Source organism: Acinonyx jubatus, chromosome B4 (genome assembly GCF_027475565.1).
Source record: "Acinonyx jubatus isolate Ajub_Pintada_27869175 chromosome B4, VMU_Ajub_asm_v1.0, whole genome shotgun sequence".
In the NCBI taxonomy this organism is placed as follows: Eukaryota; Metazoa; Chordata; class Mammalia; order Carnivora; family Felidae; genus Acinonyx; species Acinonyx jubatus.
Genome location: NC_069387.1, coordinates 100,978,045 through 101,004,059, shown reverse-complemented (window position 1 = coordinate 101,004,059; position 26,015 = coordinate 100,978,045). Strand labels below are relative to the sequence as shown.

The window sequence follows — 26,015 nt, the reverse complement described above, 5'->3', positions numbered from 1 at the left end:
TTTCATGACCCCTTATATATATAAAGGAAGAGAATTGTTTTATGGTGATACTAGAAACAAGTAAGTGTTTTAAACATCCAGTAGTTGTTGATATGGGTTTGGTCTGCTCAAATTATTACTTTGGTGTCAGGACAAGGGTCGTATCTAAGTTTTCACTGAAAGAAATGTATGTTCGTTAGAAAACTTCAAAGAGTTAAATTCCTTCTAATGTTTAAATTGTGCACTTAATTCTAACTGTAGCCCTTATGATATTAGTCTTTAACATGGTCACAGATTTTTTTTTTTACACGGAGTAATACTTGATTTCATAAAAAGCCTGAATTGTAGATTTTTAAAATTTTTTTTCCCAAAGTTTATTTATTTTTGGGACAGAGAGAGACAGAGCATGAACAGGGGAGGATCAGAGAGAGAGGGAGACACAGAATCGGAAACAGGCTCCAGGCTCTGAGCCATCAGCCCAGAGCCTGACGCGGGGCTCAAACTCACGGACCGCGAGATTGTGACCTGGCTGAAGGCGGACGCTTAACCGACTGCGCCACCCAGGCGCCCCCTGAATTGTAGATTTTTTAAAAAGAAGATGTTAGTACTTTTTCAGCCCCTACTATAACCTATTGACTTTGCAAGAATACTAAGATATGTGCTAAGAATTCACTGTTCTGATTTGAAAATTAGTTGCAGTTAACAAGTAATGTGGGCTTGAAAATAATTCATCTTGGAGCACCTGGCTGGCTGTGTTGGTGGAGCATCTCACTCTTGATCTTGGGGTCATGAGTTCAAGCCGCACACTGAGTGTAGAGATTACATAAGAATAAAACCTTTAAAGAGAGAGAGACAGAGAGAGAGAGAGAGAGAGAGAGAGAGAGAAGTTCATCTAAGTAATTTTATCTATGAAGAGGAAAGGTTTTAATTGGCAGAGATAAACTGGATAACTAAACCAAAAATGAGCCTCTTCCTTTGTATTCTGAAAAGCATTTTCACCTAAGACATCAAAGAAATACAGTGGCTGAGGAAGTTGGCAGTGAGTACCAGTATATTCATTGAAATAGCATTAACAAAACGGGGGATCTGAAATGTCTTCTCACTTACTACCACAGTATAATATCTATCCCTCAAGCCACCAGGTGGCACCAACAAGCTTTTTCCAAATATGTACAGTAATGGATGTGCGCTGAAGATACTTGAATTCCATCCACCCATGAACAATATCTGATACGATCACTACCAACATGTCTACAAACTCAACCCATCTGTTTAAGGAAGACTGTATAAAGTTATAGCTCTAGACGACCTTAAATGTTATTACTTTAGCAAATTACTAGCTGCTTAAGAGACTGCTCTTTTGACAAAAATATTGAGCAATCGATCAAGATACCATGCTTTAGTAACACAATGGTGGACTGAGGGTCAGTAGCCCTGGTTCCTGTCTCATCTCCACCACCAAGTAACTTAACGTCTTCTGTAAGTCACTAAACCTCTCTGGTTACCAGCTTCCAGTTAGTAAAATGAAGGATTAGGACCAGAGAGTTGATATCAAAATGGCTTAAGTAAAAAATACTTCTGCAGAATCTCTCAGAATTGTTTGGAAACAAATGAAAACAAGGCTGGGGCGGAGGAATGGGTGGAGTGTGAGAAGGAGAAAGATGTTTGGGAAGCACATCCTGCTCTGCTTCTCATCGCTCTGCAGTGTCCAACTCATGGATGCTATGTCCAGAAAAAAATTACTTGGAAACCAATGAAGCAGGAAATTTACTAAGGTTCCCTCTGTTCCAGAAGTCTGATTCAAGTATATAGCTAGGTGCAATTTCTTAAACATTTATTTTTTAATTATATTTGCTCAATTTCAGGATATAGTGGAGATATTATTAGCTCCATTTTACAAATGAATAAACTGAGACTGAGCAATTAATGTGTTTCCAAAATCACCTGGACAACATAGAGTCAGCATCCAGGACTTCTGTTTTTGGGGGTTTTTTAAAATGTGTGTGTGTGTGTGTGTGTGTGTGTGTGTGTGTGTGTGTGTTTTATTTAAGTACTCTCTGTACCCCATGTGGGACTTGAACTCATGACCCTGAGATCAAGAGCCACATGATCCTCTGACTGAACCAGCCAGCGCCCCTGTTTCTTTTTTTAATTAAACTTTTTTGTTTTGATAAAAGTAAGGATTCACATGCAGTTATAAAAAATACACAGAGAAGTCCCATGTACTGTTTACCCAGTTTTTCCTAATGGTAACATTTTACAAAATTAAAGTACCATATCACAACCAGGATATTGACACTAACACAGTCAAGAAACAGAACAATTACACCACCACAGAAATTCCTGTGTGTGCGTTTATAGCTACACACACTTCCCTCTGTAGTCCCCTGGGAACCACTAATTTGTTGTCCATTTCTTTAATTCTGTCATTTCAAGAATGTTATAGGGGCACCTGGATGGCTCAGTTGGTTAAGTGTCTGACTCTTGACTTCAGCTAAGGTCATGGTCTCACAGTCGTGAGATAGATCCCTGTGTTGGGCTCCATGCTGAACATGGAGCCTGCTTGGGATTCTCTCTCTCCCTCTTCCTCTGCCCCTCCCCCCACCTCAAAATACATACAAAAACATTAAAAAAAGAAGAATGATTTATAAATGAAATCGTACTGTATATAATCTCTTAGGATTTAGTTTTTCACTCATACTAATTCTCTGTAGATTTATCCGTACTGTTGCATGTATCAAGTGTTCATTCGTTTGTATTGCTGAAGAATATTCCATGTTATGGATGTACCACAGATTTTTAACCATTCACTCATTGAAGAATATCTGGGTTGTTTCAGTTTTTGGCTCTTAGGAGGAAAGCTGCTATAAGCATTTGTGTACAGATTTTGTATGAACATAAGTTTTTGTTTCTATGGGATAAATGCCCAGGAGTGCAATTGTTGAGTCACTGTGTAGTTGCATGTTTAGTTTTTTTAAGAAACTGCTAAACTGTTTTCCAGAACAGATATACCATTGTCCATTCCCATCAACAATGTAGGAGGGATCCAGTTTGTCCCCATCCTCACCAGAATTTAGTGTTTTCATTGCTTTTTAAAAAAATTTAGCCATTCTGGTAGGTATGTAGTGATATGTCATTGTGGTTTTAATTTGCATTTTCCTAATGGCTAATAATGTTAAACATCTTCCTATGTGCTTATTTGCCATCTGTGTATTCTTTTTGGTGAAATGTCTCTTCATGCCTTTTGTTCATTTTCCAATAGAGTTGCTTTTTAAGTGTTGAGTTTTAGGACATCTTTATACATTCCAAAAATTAGTCTTTGTCTTTTCATCCTCTTAACAGAATCATTCACAGAGCAAAAGTTTTAATTTTAATGAAATCCAGTGTATCCATTTTTGCTTTTATGGATCATGTCTTTGGTGTAAGGTCTAAGAACTCTTATCTCTAGATTTCAAAGATTTTTCACCTATATTCTTCTAAAAGTTTTATAATTTTTTATTTTACATATATGTCCATGATCCATTTTGAGTTAACTTTTGGGTAAGGTCTGAGGGTTAGGTCGCTTCAGCACTGCTTATTTATTTATTTATTTATTTATTTTTTAATGTTTATTATTTTTGGGAAACAGAGGAGAGAGTGTGAGCAGGAGAGAGGCAGAGAGAGAGACAGAGACAGAGGATCTGAAGCGGGCTCTGTGCTGATAGCTCTGTGCTGGGTCTAGAACGCACGAACCATGAGATCGTGACCCGAGCCAAAGTCGGACACTTAACCCATTGAGCTACCCAAGTGCCCCAGCACTGGTTTTTGTTTTTGTTTTTGTTAAAAAAAAAAACAAAAACATCTTTCTTCCACTGAATTGCATTGGTAGCTTTGTCAAAAATTAGTTAGGCATATTTATGTGGGTATATTTCTGGCTCTCTATTCTATTCCATTGATTTGTGTGTCTGTCTCTTCACCCATACCACAATGTCTTGATTAGTAAAGCATACAAAAAAATATTGAAATGGAAAAGACTGATTCCTCCTACTTCATTCTTTATCAAGAATTTTTTTTAATTATTCTTTTTTTTTTTTTTTTTTTTTTTTTGCCTTTCCATATACAGTTTAGAATGGTCTTGTTTATATCTATAGGAATCTTGCTTGGATTTTGATAGGAATTGCATTAAATTTTCATATAAGATCAGGGGAAATTGCCATCTTTACTATGTTGAGTCTTCTAATCCATGAACACAGTTTGTCTCTCCATTTATTTAGATCTTATATTCTTTCACCGGTGTTTTGTAGTTTTTAGCATGTAAGTCTTGTACCTGTTTTTGTGATGTTTACACCTAAATATTTCAATTTTTTGAGTGATTATAAATGGTAGCTTTTAAAATTTATTTTGAGAGAGAGAGAGCATGTGAATGAGCAGAGAGAGAGGGGAGAGAGAATCCCAATCAGGCTTCCCCAACAAGGGGCTCCACCTCATGACTGTGAGATCATGACCTGAGCTGAAGTTAAGAGTAGACACTTAACCCAGGCACCCCAATGGTATTTTATTTTATTTTACTATTATTATTTTTAAATTTTATTTATTTTTGAGAGAGAGAAGGAACACAAGCAAGGGAAGGGCAGAGAGAGAGGAAGACGGAGGATACAAAGCAGGCTGTGTGCTGACAGCAGACAGACCATTGTGGGGCTTGAACTCAAAAACCTCAAGATCATGACCTGAGCCAAAGTCGGGTGCTTAAATTACTGAGCCACCCAGGTGCCCCATGTTGGAACCCACATGTTAATTGATAGTAGATAGAAACAGTTGACTTTAATATGCTGATTTTGTATCCTGTGACCTAAAGGAACCCACTTATTAGTTGTAGGAGGTTTTTTGTACATTCCTTAGAATTTTCTATGTAGACAATTATGTCATCTGCAAATAGGGACAGTTTTATTTATTCATTTTTTTTCTTGATCTGTATGCTTTTTTCTTTTCTTTTCTTGCTTTATTGCTCTGGCTAGAAACTCTAGCACTGTGTTGCATGAGAATGGTGAGAATGGATGTTTTTACCTTGTTCCTGATCTTAGGTGAAAAGCATTATCATTCACCATTAAGTTTAATTTTATCTAGGGGCAGCTGGGTGGCTCAGTCAGGTAAGCATCTGACTCTTGATTTCGCATCAGGTCATGATCTCAAAGTTTGTGAGATCGAGGCCTGCATCAGGCTCTGTACTAACAGAGCTTGGGATTCTCTCTCCCTCTCTCTCTGCCAGTCCCTGCTCACGAGCACACATGCATATACTCTCTCTCTGTCTCAGAATAAACATAAAAAAAAAAGTATAATGTTATCTGTAGGTTTTTTGTAGAGGCTCTTGATCAAATGAAGGAAGTTCCATTCTAGTCATGTCTTTCTGAGCATTTTTATCGTAAGTGTGTACTAAATTTTGTCAAATGATTTTTCTGCATCAATTGATATTATCATGCATTTTTCCTCATTTTTACCCTGTTAATATGGCAAATGACATTGATTTTCAAATATTAAACCAATCGCGCATCCTCCCAGGAATAAACCCCACCAGTATGGTCTGTAATTCTCTATGTATATGTATATGTATGTATGCATATATGTGTGCAGATGTATGTTTACATGTGTATATATGTGGATGTCTGAATTTTGTCAATATTTTGTTCAGGATCTTTATATCTGCATTCATGAAGTATATTGTTCTGTAGTTACCTTTTAATGTACTGTCTTTGTCTGGTCTGGTGTCAGGGTAATAGCTTCATAAAATGACTTAGAAAGCATTCCTTCTTCTATTTTCTGGAAGAAACAAGAATTTATGTCTAATTGGCATAAGTTCTTCTGGTAGTTGGCACCTGTTTTTTTGTTCAGTTTGAGATCTTCCTGGTTCTTGGTATGTTGACTGAATTTCAGTCGAAATGGAGACATTTGAAGTATTATGAGACTGTGAGGGGCACCTGGGTGGCTCAGTCGGTTGAGTGTCCAATTCTTGGTTTCAGCCCAGGTCCCGATCTTCTGGTTCGTGAATTTGAGCCCTGTGTCAGGTCCCAAGCTGACAGTGCGGAGCCTGCTTGGGATTCTCTCTCTCACTCTTTCTCTGCACATCCCCTGCTCCCTTTCTCTGTCTATCTAAATAAGTAAATAAACTTTAAAAAGAAAAAGACTCTGAATCTTATTTAAACCTTCTGATTTAGCTGGCTTCTTCTGATAGCACTCCAGCAAGGAAGAGGTGCAGATGGGAATGCTACCTCATTATTCTCAGGTGGGGGTAGGAGTTCTCTATTTACAGCTCTGTGGCCTCCTTGTTATTGCTAGGCAGGGGTATGTGTTCTGGCTTCCTGCTAGACCTCCACTGAAATCTCCATGGCTGGGGTGAGGAGCAGTGCCCTATTACTGCTCTCCATGTGACTTCTGTTGACACCAAGGTGGGGTGGAGAAAGTGACCTTGTAGCCATTGTCCCTGTGCAATGGTGAAGTTCTTGTATTTCCACTAGGTCTCCCATGACACCACCGTAACGGAAATGGGAAAAACATCACATTACTGCAGGATGGAAGTCCAGGCTCCCCACATGATTCATACGGTCATTGTGGAGCACGTCATTTCCTAATGTGGGTAAAGTTCCAGCTCCCTCCTTCACTTTCTTTTTTATCACACTGTTGGAGCAGTTGGGGTGTTTTATTTCAGCCTGAAGAGGATGGAAATCTAGACTCCCCATTTTGCTTTTCCTGGTGTAGGTAGGGGTGGAGAGAGATTTTTCTCTGGTGTTTGGCTGGGATAGAGTGGTTTTCTCAAAGTTTTCTTTTTTTTAAATATTTTTTTATTTCTTGAGAGGTGGGGTAGGGGCAGGGGAAGACAGAGAGGGAGAGAGAGAGAGACTGAGAGAGAGAGAGAGAGAGAGAGAGAGAGAATCCCAAGCAGGCTCCACCCTCAGCACAGAGCCTGACATGGGGCTTGATCTCACGACCTGACCTAAGCTGGAATCAAGAGTTGAATGCTCAAGTGACTGAGCCACCCAGGCGCCCCCTCAAAGTTTTCTATCTTACTGTGTTCCTATTTTCTTGGTTCTTTGGTTAGAGAGAGCAGGTGTTTTTGTTTTCGGTCTGTGCCTATTGATGTGTCTAGTTTTGTGGGCTTCTCTAGCACCCAGTCCAGGATAAACGAGACAAAAAGGAAACCCAGGGGATTCACCACCAGGTCATTCCTTGGGCTCCGGGTTCCTAGCTTGTCTGTCTTCTCTCCACCCTTCAGAGTCATTTATATTTGTGCAGTCATAAGTTGTATTTAATGGCAGAAGTAGGGAAAAGTATATTTACTCCCTCTCTCCAGCAGTAGAAGTCTTATTTCTAGTCTTTTTATTTCATACGTGGAGGCAATAATCTCTACCTTACTATAGAAAATAATAATAAAGGTATCTCAAAATGTGCAATTAGTGTCAAACACAGAAGAGATTGTTACAGCTTAAGGACACTTTGTGAAGCAAAAACGACTTGAGTTCCCATCCTGATAAGTAAATGCCATCGCTTAAGTCCTATAATTCTCCAAACATTGTCTAATAAAGAGCTCAAAAATAATTATCATGCCTTTAGCTTTTACCATGCACCAGACACTATGTTGGTTGTCTTATATGCAATTAATGCTCTCAACAACCAAATGCTGTAAGCATTATTACAGCCATAAGTTTTACCATTGAGGAAAAGTGAGGTTTAGAGACTTGAATAAGCCACGTCTTGCATCCGAGCTGAGTCTATCCAAAATCAAATACTGTTATTTAACCGCTCTGCCATACAGAAGACTCATTACTCAGAATCAAAATAAATGCATGCAGAAGGGACCTCTGGACACCATCTGCCTAGTTGAAACCAAAATGAAACTATTGTAGACTACTGAAATATTGAAAAACTAAGGGAGCAAACAATGATTGGAATCAGACACTCCACAGTGAGGTGTGGAGACACCAAACAAGAAATGAATAAAAATATTTAATCTAAAGGTGAACATTGTATGCCTGACAATTTCACTTGCCTTAGTGATCCTCAGTTTCTCTATGGGAAGACGATGTGGGGAAGGGCACACTGTTCTTTAATTTAATGTGATGTAAGATGTGCCAGCATTATGAATCACAGGAAAAATGAAATATTTTATGTGGCTTTCAAGCTCTTGAGCCTCAGGGGGAAATACATTCCTGGTAAATGAAGTTGTGTATTAGTTCTACCTTTTCAAGTTTTATAAAAGTACTTTTCCTTTAACGATTGATGTCATCGTTTTCGTTAATCAATTGCATTGCAATGATACCATCTTTGAATTCATTTTTTCTCTTTGAACATATGGATCCCTAGGAGTGTCTTTCTAAACAAACGCCTCTTGTAATTTTTTGAGTTGATCTTTTCTTGTTCATATTCTGTCTGCTTATCTCCTTAATTGTCTGAGTCCACTTCAGCAAATGATCTTGATCTTTCTTCCTGGCCTTTTAAATGGTATCACTTCTAGGAGCATCTGGTTGGAAGAATATCTCCATAGAGTTGAAGTCTATGACAACACCACGATGTCAGAGCTGTATAGGGATTTGATAAAGGAAGATAGAACCTGAGCTATCTCTTAAGTTATATGCGCCCCTCTACTAGTCTGTCAGCACTTTCCTTGCCTTCCATTCATTACAGTGATCAATGAAATAGGCCTTTGTTTACCAAAACCCAAACAGCATCTTTCTTTCATTCTATTTTTTTTGTTTTTGTCACATAGAAGTTTACAGCTATGATTTTATGCTACATTGAGTAATATTTTTGATGTTATTATGTGGTACTCATTTTGAAATTACAACATTCTACTCCAAAACCCAGGGAAGTGTTACTACTTTTCTCTTTTACAGGTGAAGAAACTGAGGCGGAAGTAATTAAGTGACTTGACCAAGTTCACACAGTAAGTGGTATAAGCAGGATTAAATGAAAGGAAGTCTGACTTTGAAATGCATATCTTGGGGGTACCTGGGTGGCTGAGTCAGTTGAGCCTTCAACTTTGGCTCAGGTCATGATCTCTCACAGTACGTGAGTTTGAGCCCCACATCCGGCTCGCTGCTGTCAGCGCAGAGCCTGCTTTGGATCCTCTGTCTCTCTGTCTCTGTCCCTCCCCCCCTCATACTCTCTCTCTCAAAAATAAATAAACATAAAAAAAAAAAAGAAATTCATATCTTAACCAATATGCTACACAGCTCCCGGCTGATTCTGATACTGAAAAGCCATCTTCATTTTTGTTGAGTTCTTCAAGACATTAACATGGCATCAACATATCTTTTACTTTAAAAAAAAAACAAAAAACTTTCCCTCCATTTTCCCTTCCTTTTTGCTATTAGGTAGAACCATATGATATTGATGATATTCAACCATTCACAAAAATGGCAATGTCATATGTACATAATATAATATATATTTTTAATATACTTGTCTTTCTCAATATAGCTCTTTTGTTTCATGTTCCTTGACTTCTTAAATATCCATGTACTCCCTCTTAATGTTCAATCCTTTTACAAGTCTGTAGACCATACAACCAGAATGATACTATATAAGAATAAGAAATTTGGGCCGCGCCTTCTGTATTTGCAATACAGGCCTATTGCCTTCTGACTTGCTACTTTTGGACATTATTTTGTATATTTACTGTAACGTTTATGTTGAGTAACATAGGACAATAGGGATACTGGTCATGATTTTAGTGGTTTACACTAGTGAGTATGTTTTCTCTGTTATTTATCTGGGTTTGAAAAAACAAGAGAAGTCAAAATAAAGTTGCAAAAATTTTCAAAGTCAGTTTCTCTTTTAAACATTTTCAATCAACATGTATTAAATCCACACAAGGTACTGCCACTCTATATGACATTAAGGTATAGAAAGATATAAAATTAAAAAATATATATCATATTGGTCCTTCAAGAATTTATTTTATTATTATTATTTTTTTAATGTTTATTTTATTTTTGAGAGAGAGACAGAGACAGAGCATGAGCAGGGGAGGGGTACACAGATAGGGAGACACAAAATCTGAAGCAAGCTCCAGGCTCTGAGCTGTCAGCACAGAGCCCAACGTGGGGCTCAAACTCATGAACCGTGAGATCATGATCTGAGCTGAAGTCAGACACTTAACCAGACTGAGCCCCCCAGATGCCCCTGGTCCTGCATGAATTTAAAGGAGAGCCTATATACTTAGACATTAAGGTTTTCTTAGACTTTTCTGGTTTCTGACCATATGTCCTTGAGGGAGAGTTCTAGAGAAAAATCTGCCAGGGGCTATTGCTTTCTCACCTTATTGTTGACTAACTTTGCAAATTACCAATTATGATTTTTTTTGAAATGGTGGTTGGTAGTTCTGCAAAATGTTTTTTTTGCAAAATAATTTCTGATGATAAGCCATTTCTGATGATAAGCCATATAGATAAACAGACCATCAATCTAGCTTCCTTTTTCTTAAATATGGAGATGGCTAACAAAAAGACATTCCACGTTCTTTGGTCACCTGGGTTGCTAGGCCTCACAAACATGGGTTCAAGGAACACTATAGACATAAAGGGTCCCAAGATCAGGGTTCCATCATGCTATTGGGACTCCATGCAACACCAGTGGACTTTATATTGGGGCTGAGGAGGGCAAGAGAGCGAAGCCTTTTCTTTGGCCCCCTTTTTCAAAGCTGGAGTGATGGATATTTCATACCTCTGAGATCTCATATTATTTAGTAAGGGTGGTTCTTTTTCAGGTTCACATTTGCTTATTCATTTGGAAAACATTTGCTAAGGACCTGCTTGTATGGCAGGATTAATGCTAAAGGATATGAAAATGGATAAAATATGGTGGCTGACCTTGAGGGGCTCATAATGCAGAAGTACAAACAATTACAAAATATGATGATAGCTAAAGTAGGGGCCTGTGAGTCATCTACTACAGAGGAATAAGCACTTAGCTTCCTCAAGAATGGACACAGAGGAAATCCAAGGGAGTTTACTGAGGAGGTGACATTTCAGCTGATTCATGAAGAATAAGCAGGTGTTTCAGGGCAGAAAGGGAGCAAAGGAAGCCACTACAGAAGGAGAGAATAAACTTTGTTTATGCTAGTTTGTTTGTATGTACCTGAACTTACTTGAAAAGGAGTCAGAGACAAGATTCCAAAGTATGTTTAGGCTATGCTTAGACTTTACCTTGAAGCACAGTAGAGACAAACAAAGGATTTTAATCTAACAGTGTAATCATCAGATTTATGTTTTAAAATGTTATTCTTGGGGGCTCCAGGATGACTTAGTCAGTTGGGTGTCTGACTCTTGATTTTTGCTCAGGTCCTGATCCTAGGGTCTTGGGATCAAGCCCTCCACCCCCCTACACTGGGTGTGAGACCTGCTTAAGCTTCTCTCTCTCTCCCTCTGCCCTCCCTCTGGCCTGCCCCCCTCCTGCCTGCACAGGCTCATGCTTGCTCTTTCTCTCTCTCTCTCTCTCAAAAAAAAAAAAAAAAAGAATAAAATGTTATTCTGCTTTTATTGTGGAGAATGACTTAGTAGTTAAATAAGTCATCCAGTTTAAAACAAGTAAGAGTTTCCAAAATGGGAGCCAGGGTAGGAATTTAAGAGATTTGGGAGGTAGAATCCAGGGAGTGGTTACTGATAGAATGTGGACGTTGAGAGAGGTGAGCACAATTACCTCCAGGTAACTGACTGGATGGATGATGGTAATAACAACATGTATTTCATTAATTGTAAAAAGCACAATTTTTTTTTCACATATAAACATCACTGAAATTCAGACCCATCTTGTATTCAATTATATGTCTACTTAATGTTTTTAGTATTTTTGTTCTTACTCCATGATACAATAAATAATGGTGCATTGGCCACATGATGACATCTTCCGCTTGGTATAATATGGGAAATAAGGTCAGGAATACAGCAGAAAGGTCAGATTTGGGCAGGGCTAAGAGGGAAAAGGTCATCACCTATGAGAGATGAGGGAGATGGTACTTTTAACCATTATACATTTACCTCATTATTTACAAAAGCCACATTCCAGTTCTGCACCTGGGATGCTTGGTTAGTCTAGGCAGGTGAATTGTTCTGGTAGCTGGACATGGAGGGGTTCAGGTGATGGTGTGCAGGGCGGAGCTCACCTGGAAAGCTGGGTTTATGGAAGGATGGAGCAAAAAAGATTGTAATTTTTCACTGACTTATCTTTTGTTGAATTTGGTATCTTGCATTATTAGGTATCACATATCGACCAAAGCTCATAATATAAATGCACATCTCTGTATTTTCAGCTGTGTATCACTTCAGCAAACTGCCTGAATCTGTCTCCTGTTCTAAAAAAATAAATGGGTGGGGCACCTGGGCGGCTCAGTCAGTTAAGCATCCGACTTCAGCTCAGGTCGTGATCTCACGGTTTTAGGTTTGAGTCCCGCATCCAGCTCTGCACTGACAGTGTGGAGATGGGGTGTTTAGACAGTGCCTGACTGGGTTGGTGACACTTGACAGAGACATGGAAGAAGGGAGAAAGCTAAGGGGAGATCTAGAGGAAGGACCGCAGGGGCAGAGCAAACGAGGGCACAGATCCTGAGGGGAAAGTAGTTGGTAGTATGTCCGGGGTTGGCATGAAGGCAGTGAGGCACACCCTTCCTAGAGGGGAGTAAGAAAGGAGAGTCAAAGATCAAGTCAGTTAGGTAGGTGGCACTGTACGGGATGTGGTTGGCTGAGGTAAATTTGGATTTCGTTCTAAGGGTGATGGGATCCATTGGAGAGTTTTGAGCAGGGAAATGACATGAAATTTCAGTGTCAGAGGACCACACCGCTAGATATGTGGTAATCCACTACAGATGGCAAGAGTAGGGTATGGAGACTGGCCAGGACATGACAGCCATGGCTTGCTGTTTCCACCGATAAGATTGTGCCCATTTATTGTTTTATTTTATTTTATTTTATTTTATTTTATTTTATTTTATTGTCCATTTGTTTTTTTGAAGTTTATTTATTTTGAGAAAGAGAGAAAGCACGAGTGGGGGAGGGGCAGGGAGGGAGGGAGAGATGCCCCACACCGCCATTATCTTTCCTTCACACGGTTCATTTCTCTTCATGGCACTTATCACAACCTGAAATTAATACATTTACTGCTCACCTAATAAAACGTGAGGTACAAAAAGAAGCACTTTAGCTTGTCTTAGAATTGGTCCTGGCACATAGTAAGTATAAAATAAATAAGTGTTCATTAAACACATGCTATAGACTTTAATATCTGAACTGAATATCGCCGTACTAGATAAGAGTCTATGCTGCTGGACCCACCGTGGCCACAGCTCTCTCTCAACTAAGCAGCCAAAGATCCTTGTTGCATAGTTTCTGTGCTTTAGACTAAGAGCCTAAGATCCTTGCCTTGGCCAATTAAACCAGAGGTGGTGGGTCTGTGTGACCCACAGACCAGCAGCAGCAGCAGCACCTGAAAATTTCTTTAAAATGCAGCTTCTCAGGGGCGCCTGGGTGGCTCAGTTGGTTAAGCAGCTGACTTTGGCTCAGGTCATGAACTCGCGGTCCGTGAGTTTGAGCCCCGTGTCGGGCTGGCTCTGTGCTGACAGCTCAGAGTCTGGATCCTGTTTCAGATTCTGTGTCTCCCTCTCTCTGACCCTCCCCCGTTCATGCTCTGTCTCTGTCTCAAAAATAAATAAACGTTAAAAAAAACTTTTTTAAATAAAATAAAATACAGCTTCTCAGACCCTATTGAATCAGAATCTGCATTTTTTAAAAGACTAACAATTTTGTTATGATTTTATTTTTTATTTCTTATGTATTTTAATTTTATTTTTTAAATTTACACCCAAGTTAGTTAGCATTTAGTGCCACAATGATTTCAGGAATAGATTCCTTAATGCCCCTTACCCTTTTAGCCCATCCCCCCTCCCAGAACCCCTCCAGTAACCCTCTGTTTGTTCTCCATATTTAAGTCTCTTATGTTTTGTCCCCCTCCCTGTTTTTATATTATTTTTGCTTCCCTTCCCTTATGTTCATCTGTTCTGTGTCTTAAAGTCCTCATATGAGTGAAGTCCTATGAGAATCTGCATTTTTAACAAGATCCCTATGTAATTTGGATGAGCATTGCAATTGGAGGAGCCCTGATTTATAGCATTGTTTTTCAAATTGTAGAGTTATGAAATCAATTTAGCAAGTCACAGCTAGCAAACTTTTAAATGAACAGAGCAGAATGGCATAGGAGAAACTAGATTAAAAACTGAAAAGATCAGACCATAAAACATGCAGATGGCTTAAGTGGTATCTTAAGAAGCCATAAGCGTATAGGCACATATGCATAGGATCACGATGTAATACATTTATTACAGTGGATCGTGGTCAAAATGCTTGAGAGCTGCTGACCCACAGGACAGCCAGGAACTTGAGGTAAGAATTAACCCATACAGGACAGTGATCCCGTATTGTGACAACTGAACCAATTAGATGTTCCAAAAAAACTTAGAGACTTAAAACAAAGGGGTTATTTTGACAAACCTCTTCCAGACTATGAAAATTTTCCTGATTTCAGCTTATCCCATGTAGAGTAGTACATACATTATTCAACTCTTAACTCCTACATTGCCACTTAAAAATAATCAATGTCTGAAAGCTCTAAAAAGACAGCACTTGGGGGCTTTAGAAATGTCCTTACCTTAACATGCATGTTGTTAATTAACATCCGATTTACAGAGTTACAATGGCTTTTGGGTGTTTTAAAGAAAAACAAAATAAAATAGCAAAAGATAGGGTAAATTTTAACCATAATGATTGATAAAGTCTCAGTAAAAATCCAGTTGTTAGCAATCCATAAACATATTTGCATAGCAATATGACATTTTCAAACTATCTACATTCATCATCTTTTAAAAGCTGATGCCGGGGCACCTGGGTGGCTCAGTGGTTGAGCATCTGATTCTTGGTTTTGGCTCAGGTCCTGATCTCACGCTGTGCTGACATTGAGGGGCCTGCTTGGGATTCTCTCTGTCTCTCCCTCTCTCTGCCCTTTCCCCGCTCTCTCACTCTCTCAAAATAAATAAATAAACTTAAAAAAAACTTTTGGGGCGCCTGGGTGGCACAGTCGGTTAAGCGTCCGACTTCAGCCAGGTCACGATCTCGCGGTCCGTGAGTTCGAGCCCCGCGTCAGGCTTTGGGCTGATGGCTCAGAGCCTGGAGCCTGTTTCCGATTCTGTGTCTCCCTCTCTCTCTGCCCCTCCCCCGTTCATGCTCTGTCTCTCTCTGTCCCCCAAAAAATAAATAAACGTTGAAAAAAAAATAAAAAAAAACTTTTAAAAAGCTGATGCCTATGTCAGACTAACTAAAGCCTTTCCTTTGCTCAACAGACATTACGTTATATCACTAGTATAAAACCACACAGAGTGTGCTGATTACCTAACATTCACTCATTCAACACATCTTTTTAAACATCTGTTATATTTAAGGCATTGTGGAGGATAAATGAAAGCCTTTGAACAATTTCAAGGCAATTTTTGTAAATGGGAAAATTTGAGTATTGATTAGATAAGCAGAAGCCAAGATTTTTTTTACCTTTGAGGGGAAAAAAAAAGAAATAGTCTCTAATTTAAGGCCAAGTTTTGGCTAATTAGAGGCTGATGAGTTAGCATCCTGTTGGGTTATTTGGATCTCATACTCCCTTCCTACTCTTTTTCTTTGGCAATTTTATTCTCCTCCAGTACATCCATTAAAGAATTACCAATTTCAGAGCAAGACACTGAAGCTTGTATCACTCAGGTTTTCTTTTGGGGCATTTTGCCTCTGCACATAGCCTGTGACCCCTGAGGAGGTTACTTTCAAACAACCTCATGTGTTTAAACATGTTAGCACAGTGTTAGGTTAGCAAAAAAAGAATGAAGCAAAGAGTAATTAGCAATTGTGCTGACATGGTTTCTTATATCCCTTGTTTTCTCAAATATCCTTATGATAAATCCCCATCACTAGAAAGAATGTATACACAAACCTCTTCCCTTTCCAAAAGTTTGATCTCTGGAAATAAACTTAAAAAGTGGGGGTGGGGGGCGGGGACCTGGGTGGCTCAGTAGGTTAAGTGGCTGACTTTGGCTCAGGTCATGATCTCACAGTTTGTGAATTTGAGCCCCACATCGGGCTCTGTGCTGACAGCTTGGAGCCTGGAGCCTGTTTCGGATTCTGTCTCTCCCCGTGTCTGTCTCTGCCCCTCCCCCCCTTGTTCTCTCTCTCTCTCTCTCTCTCTCTCTCTCTCTCTGTGTGTGTGTGTGTGTGTGTGTGTGTGTGTGTGTCTCTGTGTGTCTCTCTCAAGATGAATAAATAAACTTAAAAGTTTGGTCTCTGGTAAGCACCCCAGGGTTTTATGATTAAAACCTTCTGAATGGAGACTTCTGCTTCTAGCTATGACAAAGAAGCTTATCTTAGACTAGCATTCCCATTAATATCAGGAATAAGTTAAGAGTCTTCTTTTTCACCACTGTTATTTAGCCAACGTAAGCAGATAACAAACAAAAATAAAAATTGGAAAAAGTGAAGTAAAATCATCATTCTTTGCTGATGGTATGATTGCTTACCAGAAAGAGCAAGAGAATCCTATGAAAAACTGTTAGAAACAATAAGAGAGTTCAAAATTCATAAAAGCTTTTATATAGCCAGTTAGAAGGAAAGAAACTGAAAAAAGTTAAAATATACAGAAAATGTGAACAATATATATGAAGAAAACTAAAACACTAATGAGGGACACACACAAAAATGTACCAAATGACATGCTATGTTCTTGTTCAGAAAATTTTAGCATGACAAAGATGTCAATTTGCCCTAAATTAATCTGTAAATTCAGTGTAATCCCAATAAAAACATCAAGATAATTTACTTTGGAACTAGACAGACTGATTCTAAAGTTCAAGTGGAAAATAAGCAAATAAAAAGAGCCTGGGAAAGTCTAAAAAGAATAAGAAAAATAAGATAGGTTGTAAAATCTATTTCATAAGCTCTAACATTTAAAAATGTTACTAATGCCTGCATAGAACAGTGCCTGGCATGTAAATAGACCATCGTTGAAAAGATGAACAGTGAAATCAATGGGCTTGTCTGGAAAACCCAAATTGGACCCATATTCTTATTGGAATTTATCACATGCAAAAGTGGGATTTAAAAGTCATGGAGTGGGGCGCCTGGGTGGTTCGGTCATTTGACTCTTGATTTTGGCTCAGGTCATGATCCTAGGGTCATAAGATCAAGCCACACATTGAGCTCTGGGCTGAGACTGGAGCCTGTTTAAGAGCCTTTCTCTCTCTCCCTTTCCCTCTGCGCCTCATCCGCGCTCACTTGCACACTTGTGCTCTCTCTCCCTCTCTCTCAAGAAATAAAAAGAAAAGTCATGAAGGGACGCCTGGCTGGCTCAGTCCGTAGAACATGCGACTCCTGATCTCTGGGTTGGAAATTTGAGCCCCATGTTGGGTGTAAAGATTACTTAAAAAAAATTAAAATCTTAAAAAAAAAAAGTCATGGAGAAAGGAGGAGTGGGATACCTGGGTGTCTCAGTCGGTTAAGTGTCTGACTTCAGCTCAGGTCATGATCTCACGGTTCGCGGGTTCGAGCCCCGCGTCAGGCTCCATGCTGACAGCTCAGAGCCTGGAGCCTGCTTCAGATTCTGCTTCAGATTCTTCAGATTCCCTCTCTCTCTGCCCCTCCCCTGCTCATGCTCTGTCTCTCTCTCTGTCTCTCTCTCTCAGAAATAAACATTAAAAAAATTTAAAAAAAGAAAGGAGGAGTTATTCTATAAATGGTTTTAGGACAACTGGGTAACCAGTTGGAAAAAAATTAACTGGAGCTGTGCCTCACACCTTACGTAGTATGAATTCCAAATGAATCAAATATTTAAAAGTTAAAAAACAAACTGTTAAAATACTAGAAGAAAAACAGGAAATTAAAAAAAATAATTTCTGAAACCATAAAAGTAGTTTAATTGGGCTATATAATGGTAAAAATTTCTGCATTATAAAAGCCATTTACTATAAACACAATCAAAGAGAACTGACAAATCGGATAAAACATTTGCTACCCACATCCCCAAAGGCTGTAAATTCTTTACTAAGAAGAGTTCTACAAATCAGAAATAAGCAAAACAAAGTGACCACTACCCCTACTCCTCACACACATAGAAAATTTGGCAAAGGACATGGATAATTTACAAGAAATAAAAAAGGCCTTTAGACACAGGGGACATTTAACTTCAATCGTAAAAAGCAAAATGCAAATTAGACTTCTAAAAATATTTCATGGCTTTCTCCTCAGATAAGCAAACATCACAGATCTTGACAACACAGGATTGGTGAAGGTGTGGGCCTCCCATTCATTGCTGAAAGAACTGTCAATTGGCACTTTCCAGAAAGTAATCTAGCGATATCTGTTGAAATTATAAAACCGCACAGACACTTAAAATGACAACCCCACTTCTAGGAATTTAGCTTACAAATATACTTTTAGGGGCGCCCGGGTGGCTCAGTCGGTGAAGTATCTGACTCTTGGTATCAGCTCAGGTCATGACCTCATGGCTTCATGGGTTTGAACCCCACATCGGGCTCTGCACTGTGGAGCCTGCTTGGGATCCTGTCTCTCCCTCTCTCTGCCCCTCCCCTGCTTGCACTGTCTCTGTCTCTCTCAAAATAAATAAATAAACTTAAAAAAAACAAATATACTGTTAGATGTGTCAAATGGCCTATGTGTAAGATTTGCAGTAGTGTAACAGCAAAATATTAGAAACAAAGTAAATGTCAGTAGGAGACTGATTAAAGGAACTATGGTGTATTCATCTGACAGAATGCTATTGTACCAACAAAAGAACAAGGCCTCTCTCTCTCTCTCTCTCTCCTTTAGATGGCTGCAGCCACTCTCCAACTTCTAGCATGCCAGCACTCTGCATCTATGCATTTATTTTTCTGCACAGCACTCATCACCATCTGGCATATTATACATATTTCATTGCTTGTTTGCCATTTGTCTGTCTTTCCTGTTTCCCTCTACTAGAATGTAAGTTCCATGAAGCTAGAGATTTTGCCCACTGCCAAGTCTTTATCATCTAAGAGTGCCTGGCACAAGGTAGACACTGAATAAATACTTGTCAGGTGAATGAATAAAAGAATTAAAAGATATGGAAAGATCTCTAAAATCCATTTTGTTTTATTTTAGAAAGAGAGCACGCACACACGTGAATGGCGGAGAGAGGCAGAGAGAGAGAGAATCTCAAGCAGACTCCATGCTCAGCATGGAGCCCCACACAAGGCTCAGTCCCACAACCCTGGAATCATGACCTGAGCCGAAATCAGAAGTTGGACACTCAACCGACTGAGCCACCCAGGCACCCCTAAAATCCATTTTAAACTGAAGAAAGCAGGGGGTGCCTAGAGGCTCAGTTGGTTGAGCGTCTGGCTTCAGCTCAGGTCATGATGTCACAGTTTGTGAGTTCAAGCCCCGCGTCAGGCTCTCTGCTGATGGCCCAGAGCCTGGAGCCTGCTTTGGATTCTGTGTCTCCCTCTTTCTCTGTCCCTCCCCTGTTCATGCTCTCGCTCTCTCTCAAAAATAAATAAACATTGAAAAAATAAAGTGAAGAAAGCAGAATGCAGTAGTATTCTATTCTTGGTGTAAAAAATTATATACTTACACAAATGTATACACACACACACACACACACACACACACACACACAAATGCTTGCCTATCCAGGGACTTTCTGGAAGGATATGTAGGAATCTGGTGCCAGTGGTTGTCCCTGGGAGCAGAGAGCAGAGTTGTGCGTATGGTCATTGTAGGTGGGAGAGAAACTAGATTTTTCATACTTTGCCCTTATAGTTCTTGGATATTATTCCACAAACATGTATTACATAATTAAAAAACTCATTTTAAAAAATTACTGGGGTACAGGGGTGCCTGGGTGGCTCGGTTGGGCGTCCGACTTCAGCTCAGGTCACGATCTCACAGTCTGTGAATTTGAGCCCCGCGTCAGGCTCTGTGCTAACAGCTCAGAGCCTGGAGCCTGCTTCGGATTCTGTGTCTCCCTCTCTCTCTCTGCCCCTCCCCTGCTCATGCTCTATCTCTCTCTGTCTCAAAAATAAATAAAAACATTAAAAAAATTTTTAAAAATTACTGGGGTGCATAAGTGGCTCAGTGGGGCACTTGGGTAGCTCAGTCTTAAGCGTCCTACTCTCAGTTTCAGCTCAGGTCATGATCTCAGGGTTCGTGAGTTCGACCCCCATGTAAATATTTACCTGCTAATGCAGAGCCTGCTTGGGATCCTCTCTCTCTCCCTCTGTCTCTGCCTCTCCCCTGCTTGCTTGCTCTCTCTTTCAAAATAAATAAACTTAAAAAAATTCTTTTATTTATTTATGTATTTAAAGCAATCTCTACTCCCAACATGGGACTAAAACTCATGACCCTGAGATCCAGAGTCACATGCTCTCCTGACTGAGCCAGCCACGTGCCTCAAGTTTTAAAAATTACTGATTTAAAGAATGAACTGAGAAAACAAAAGCTTCTGAAAGAGACAGACAATAACCAGAGGTGCAAGAGTCAGGGATGAGGGAAGGAGTGTTGGAGAGGGAGGAAATGTCTCCTGCACCTTTGGCCCTGAAGAGCTCAAGCAGGCTCATCCCTACACCTCTGTCCCCTCGATCTCCACTTGTCTCCACTCCCAACCTTCCATTCCTTGTGGGCACCTGACATGTCTGTGCTCTAGCTTAGGTGGTTCCAGCTGTTGGAATGCACTTTTCTCCCTTGTCCACTTAAAAAACCTATTCATTCTTGGTGAAGCCATGTCTTCCCTGTTTGTGTTTCCACAACAATTGGTTCTTGTTTCTATTTAGAACTAAACACCATTGTTTTGTTTACAAGTTTGTTTGTTTGCTTGTTTTTAAGTAGGGTCCATGCCCAACATGGAGCTTCAACTCACCACCCTGAGATCAAGAGTCGCATGCTCTCTGGATTGAGCCAGCCAGGTGCCCTGTTTACAAGTCTTTCTACTCTTTTATGGTATCTGGTTTTGTTTACATGTATGTTTACACGCCTGCATGCTCCTTGAAGGCAAGAGCTGTCATTCATCGTTGTTCTCCATTGTTTACACAGTAACTTGCATGGAACAAGCCTGACACACAGTAGGTACATCCCCAAAATGTTCATGAATGACCACAATGCTTTTCTTCATGTAGCTTGCATATTCACCTTAAAATTAGGAACAATTTCTATTGGAAGATCTAAGGACTCAGGCTTTTATTGAGTGGCCTGAGAGAATGTTAGTCATTATCCCACTCAGGTTATAGTAGAATGCCCACCAATAACATTCCCCGGGGAGAATTAAACTCTTAAAAAGTTCAATACATGGATTTTGTGGAGATATGCAAATTCACCTGAAAGAGGTCTCACCAATAAAAGGTGACCATAACCGGATTAAACGTTAGTATATACGAAGAAAGAATGTGTCCATCACCAGCCAATTTAACAACTTCCTTAACCAACAAGAGATGGAATGCAAAGGTCCTGGGGAGAGTCATTCTGTTCTCTTCAGTTTGGCAAGACTCTCCTTGTTTGTGGGGATGAGTGCTCTGGCTCTCCTACCAGAGGCCAATAAACGCTGGATTCCTCTAATTAACCTCCATTGTTCCTTTTCCATATTTACCAAGTAAACCTTCAGTTATGCGCTCACTCCCATGTAGGTCAGCCTTCTTGGAGAACACATGCTGTTGGTGATGACTTTAACATTCCTGTTTCTGACCTTCATAGTTTTCATTATAAATCAATGAGTTACTTGGCGCTTAGACATCAGGCTACGTTAGTGTGAATGTGTTGTTGAAAATTAATATGCTCTTTAATTGCTGATAAAAGCGGAGTTTGGAATCTGCAAAGCTGAGGATCAAAGGCTGGTTATGGTACGTACACCAAGGAATACTTCGCCAACCAGAACTGTCCCCACCTCCCAAGTAAGCCCTGGGACACAGCTTACTTCCAGGGCAACCTCAGGATAGCCAACCTGCCTACATGCCTTTGACAAATATTTATACATAGAACCCCTACTGTATGCCAGACACTATGATGCAAAGACAGAGAGGGAAGGGCCTGCGCAGGCATCCCAAGCTCTGTGGTTTCTCTAGTCCAGTTGTTCTGAGCTCTAAGAATCACTGATCATGAAGTCCTAAAATGTTGATGAAATTGAAACAAATCTTTCATGGAAAAATGCACAGACACTGGGCTGTTTGCATTTAGTTTACTTTATAGCATTGAAAATGAATTCCTTTGCCATGTAATATAAGATGGGCTCTGGAATCACACAGATATGTGCTGAAATATTTGGCTTTATCATGTACCAGCTGTGTGACACTGGACAAATTACTTATTCTCTCTAGGCTTCAGTTTTCTGATCTGTGAAAGGGAATATTAGTGCTCCCCTCATAGGACTGTTTAGAATTGTTAGACATTATATATGAAGTCATAGTACAGTCCCTAATGTGTGGAAACCAATGAATTACTGCTATAAATTTAAGTAAGCAAAATATTGTCTTCATTATTTGAATGCCAATAAAATAAATGGCAACCTTAACTTTACCCAATAGTAAACTCCACTGAAAGGATGCTTTTGATATGAATAAGAAGTTGGGTTTGTTAAAAAAAAAAATAAGTTGAATTGTGTCATACATGTCATCCACTTGATTTCAGTTTTTTTTAATGGCAATAAATACTGAAAACATTTGCTTGTATAGGTCACAGGACATACCCCGAGACTAAGTTGAATTCATGGTTCATCATCACCACTGTAAAACAACGGAACCATCTTTTGTTAGGTATATCACTGAAGCTTTCTGTGTGCAAAAAAGGATGATAAATTCGTGTCTTAATTTTTTTTTAATGTTCATTTATTTTTGAAAAAGAGAGAGAAAAATTGCACAAACAGGGGAAGGGCAGACAGAGAGGGACAGAGAGAATCCTAAGCAGGCTCTGTGCCCTCAGCCCCAGAGCCCCACACAGGCTCAAATTCACTAACCATGAGATCATGACCTGAGCTGAAACCAGGAGTTGGATGCTTAACCGACTGAGCCACCCAGGCATCCCAGTTCATGTTTTAATTTTAAAGTCATCTAAGCAGAAGCAACATTCAAAAGAATTCTCTGGTGTTTTGGGGTCTTGAAAATTCCTGCTTGTAGAGAAATTAATAAGACTTTCTCAATGGGCTTTAGACCACAGAAAGTCCTTATCCTCACTGAAAAGTTTACATCGTTACTTGCATTCTGTCTTCGCTTCATGAAATGGCACAGGGCCTTAAGAGTTGGGGGGTTCCTTTCAGCAGTACCCATAATACCCTATGTAGAACCATAAATTAAAATATTTGTTTTAGGGGCATCTGAGTGGCTCAGTTAGTTAAGTGTCTGACTCTTGATATTGGCTCAGGTCATGATCTCAAAGTCATGGGATCAAGCACCAAGTCAGCTCTGTGCTGACCATGGAGCCTGTTTGGGTTCTCTCCCTCTCTCTCTGCCCTTCTGCTGCTCTTTCTCTCTCTCTCCTTCTCTCTCTCTCTCTCTCTCTCTCTCTCTCTATCCCAAAAATAAATAAATAAACTTTAAAAAAATTTTTGCTTCAGTCTCATGGTCAAAAATACCTATGTAACACAACCAGGAATGAACTCTCAAATTGTTCTGAAAAGTCTTGTCTCTGTCTCCTTTTCTGTCTCTGTCTCTCTCTCTCCCTCTTTCTCTGTCTCTATCTTCTCTCTTTAGAGCACACATACAACTTAAGCTTGAAGTTCAATCACATACTTTTTTTTTTTCATTTAAAAAAAAAAATTTTTTTTAACGTTTTATTTATTTTTGAGACAGAGAGAGACAGAGCATGAATGGGGGAGGGGCAGAGAGAGAGGGAGACACAGAATCGGAAGCAGGCTCCAGGCTCTGAGCCATCAGCCCAGAGCCTGACGCGGGGCTTGAACTCACGGACTGCGAGATCGTGACCTGAGCTGAAGTCGGACGCTCAACCGACTGAGCCACCCAGGGGCCCCACAATCACAAAGTTAGTGGACTGGGTATAACAGAGATAGCTTCCTACTCTGATCTCTTTTCTAGTCAAAATTTCTTGAAAAGGCCGAGGTCGGGACCAGGCTCTGATGAAGTCGATGACTCTCACAGCAGTAAACAAGACTCCTTTGAGAACTGCTGGCACATATCAATTCCTGTTGATGCTGAGGGCAATGAGTCATGACGACGCATGGTGCACCTTCGGCAGAGCCGCCTGGCCAGGTATGTTACTGAGTCCAGAGAACCAAACGCTCTGTCCTTGGAGACAAAGTTTTCCTTGACAAAGACATTTTTTCACCATTTGGCAAATGATGGTGGCTTTTCAAGTTGCCAAAAGGGGATCCAAAAAATTGGAATACTTCTTGACTGGTACCGGTGTGCAAATAAAGAATGACATAGCTGGTTGAAAGGAGAGGCGTCAGCAGTTTCATCCAGTTGTTTGCCTATTGAAGGAAAGCAGTTGAGGAGCCGGTTTACGGACTTGTTTCCAGATATTAGAAGAAACATCAGTGATTCTAAAGGGGATCCTGCCTTTTGAAATTGGCATGTCTTCAGTTTTCGTCCTTTGCCCCAAGCAATAAACCATTTCAAATATTTCCAGGGTACATGGCCTCATTCAGTTTTCTGCAATTTTGTGTGTGTTTGCTTGGCATAAAAAAACAGGGATGTTTTAAGGTTGCCCCAAGACATAATGTGCAAGTCCAATTTTGTTAAAGTTTTGGCGCTTTAAAATGAAGCATTTTCTTATGAAACAATTTATCCAAGTCCAAGCATTTTCCTTTAAAAATTACTTTATTTTTATTTTATTTATTTATTTTTTTAACGTTTATTTTGAGAGACAGAGATACACAGAGCGTGAGCAGGGAAGGGGCGGGGGGAGACACAGAATCCAAAGCAGGCTCCAGGCTCTGAGCTGTCAGCACAGAGCCCGATGTGAGGCTCAAACTCACAACCACGAGATCATGACCCGAGCTGAAGTTGGACGCTTAACCAACTGAGCCACCCAGGCACCCCTATTTATTTATTTTTAATGTTTATTTATTTGAGAGAGAGAGAGAGAGAGAGAGAGAGAGAGAGAAGGTGCAGGGGAGGAGTAGAGAGAGAGACAGAGGATCTGAAGCAGACCCTGTACTGACAGCACAGAGCCCAATGTGGGACTTGAACTCAGAAGCCGTCAAATCATGACCTGAGCCAAAGTCAGATGCTTAACCGACTGAGCCTCCCAGGCATCCCCCAAATTACTTTAAATTCTAGCATATTTTAAACATGCGAAAGTACAGAAAATAATAGAACAAAGAGCCTACCACCCCCACTGAGATTTAACAAATGTTAATGATTTGCAAAATTTATCTTAGATTTTCTTTTATTTTTAAAGAAATAAAACATAAAGCAAATTACAGTTCGTCTATATTTTCCTCCCATCTGTTGTCAGGAGTAACTAATGAACTGAATTTGGTGTGTTTGTGTTTATATTACAAAATTATAGTAAAACCTTGGATTGTGAGTAACTTGTTCTGCGAGTGTTCTGTAAGATGAGCAAACATTTCTAATGAATTTTAACTTGCTAAATGAGTGATGTCTTGCAATATGAGTAGTATGTGATGGCAAATGTCATGTGATCACAACTGAGCCAATGGTTCTTTTCTCTCTCTCTCTCTCTTTCTCTTTCTCTCTCTCTCTCTCTCTCTCTCTCTCTCTCTCTCGCTGCAGGATTGTGGGGATTGTCTCCCATGCTCAGATGCTCGTTCTCAGGCTGTGGTGTTTGGCAGTAATCAATGATTTTTCAGAACATTGGCAAGTGTCCACAACTGGCACTAGTGTATTTTTTGTCGCTTCAAAGCATGTATGGACAGTCCTTTGCTTTTCCATACAAGGGGAAGCTTAGGAATGCCTTGCTTCATTCTAGGTCAGGCTGCCTGCAGATATAGACCCTTTCCTCTGATGCCTTATTTCCAGTTACATTAAATACAGTATAGGACAAGAGTTT

The 26,015-nt window shown here is 39.9% G+C and overlaps 1 long non-coding RNA gene across 1 annotated transcript; it reads left to right on the top strand.

Moving 5' to 3' along the window:
* Positions 1 to 4,083: 4,083 nt before the first annotated feature.
* Positions 4,084 to 24,886, top strand: LOC128316442 (uncharacterized). The gene is made up of 3 exons (XR_008300367.1): positions 4,084 to 6,582; positions 8,841 to 8,890; positions 24,077 to 24,886. It is a non-coding gene; the product is annotated as an uncharacterized LOC128316442 (long non-coding RNA).
* Positions 24,887 to 26,015: the final 1,129 nt, after the last annotated feature.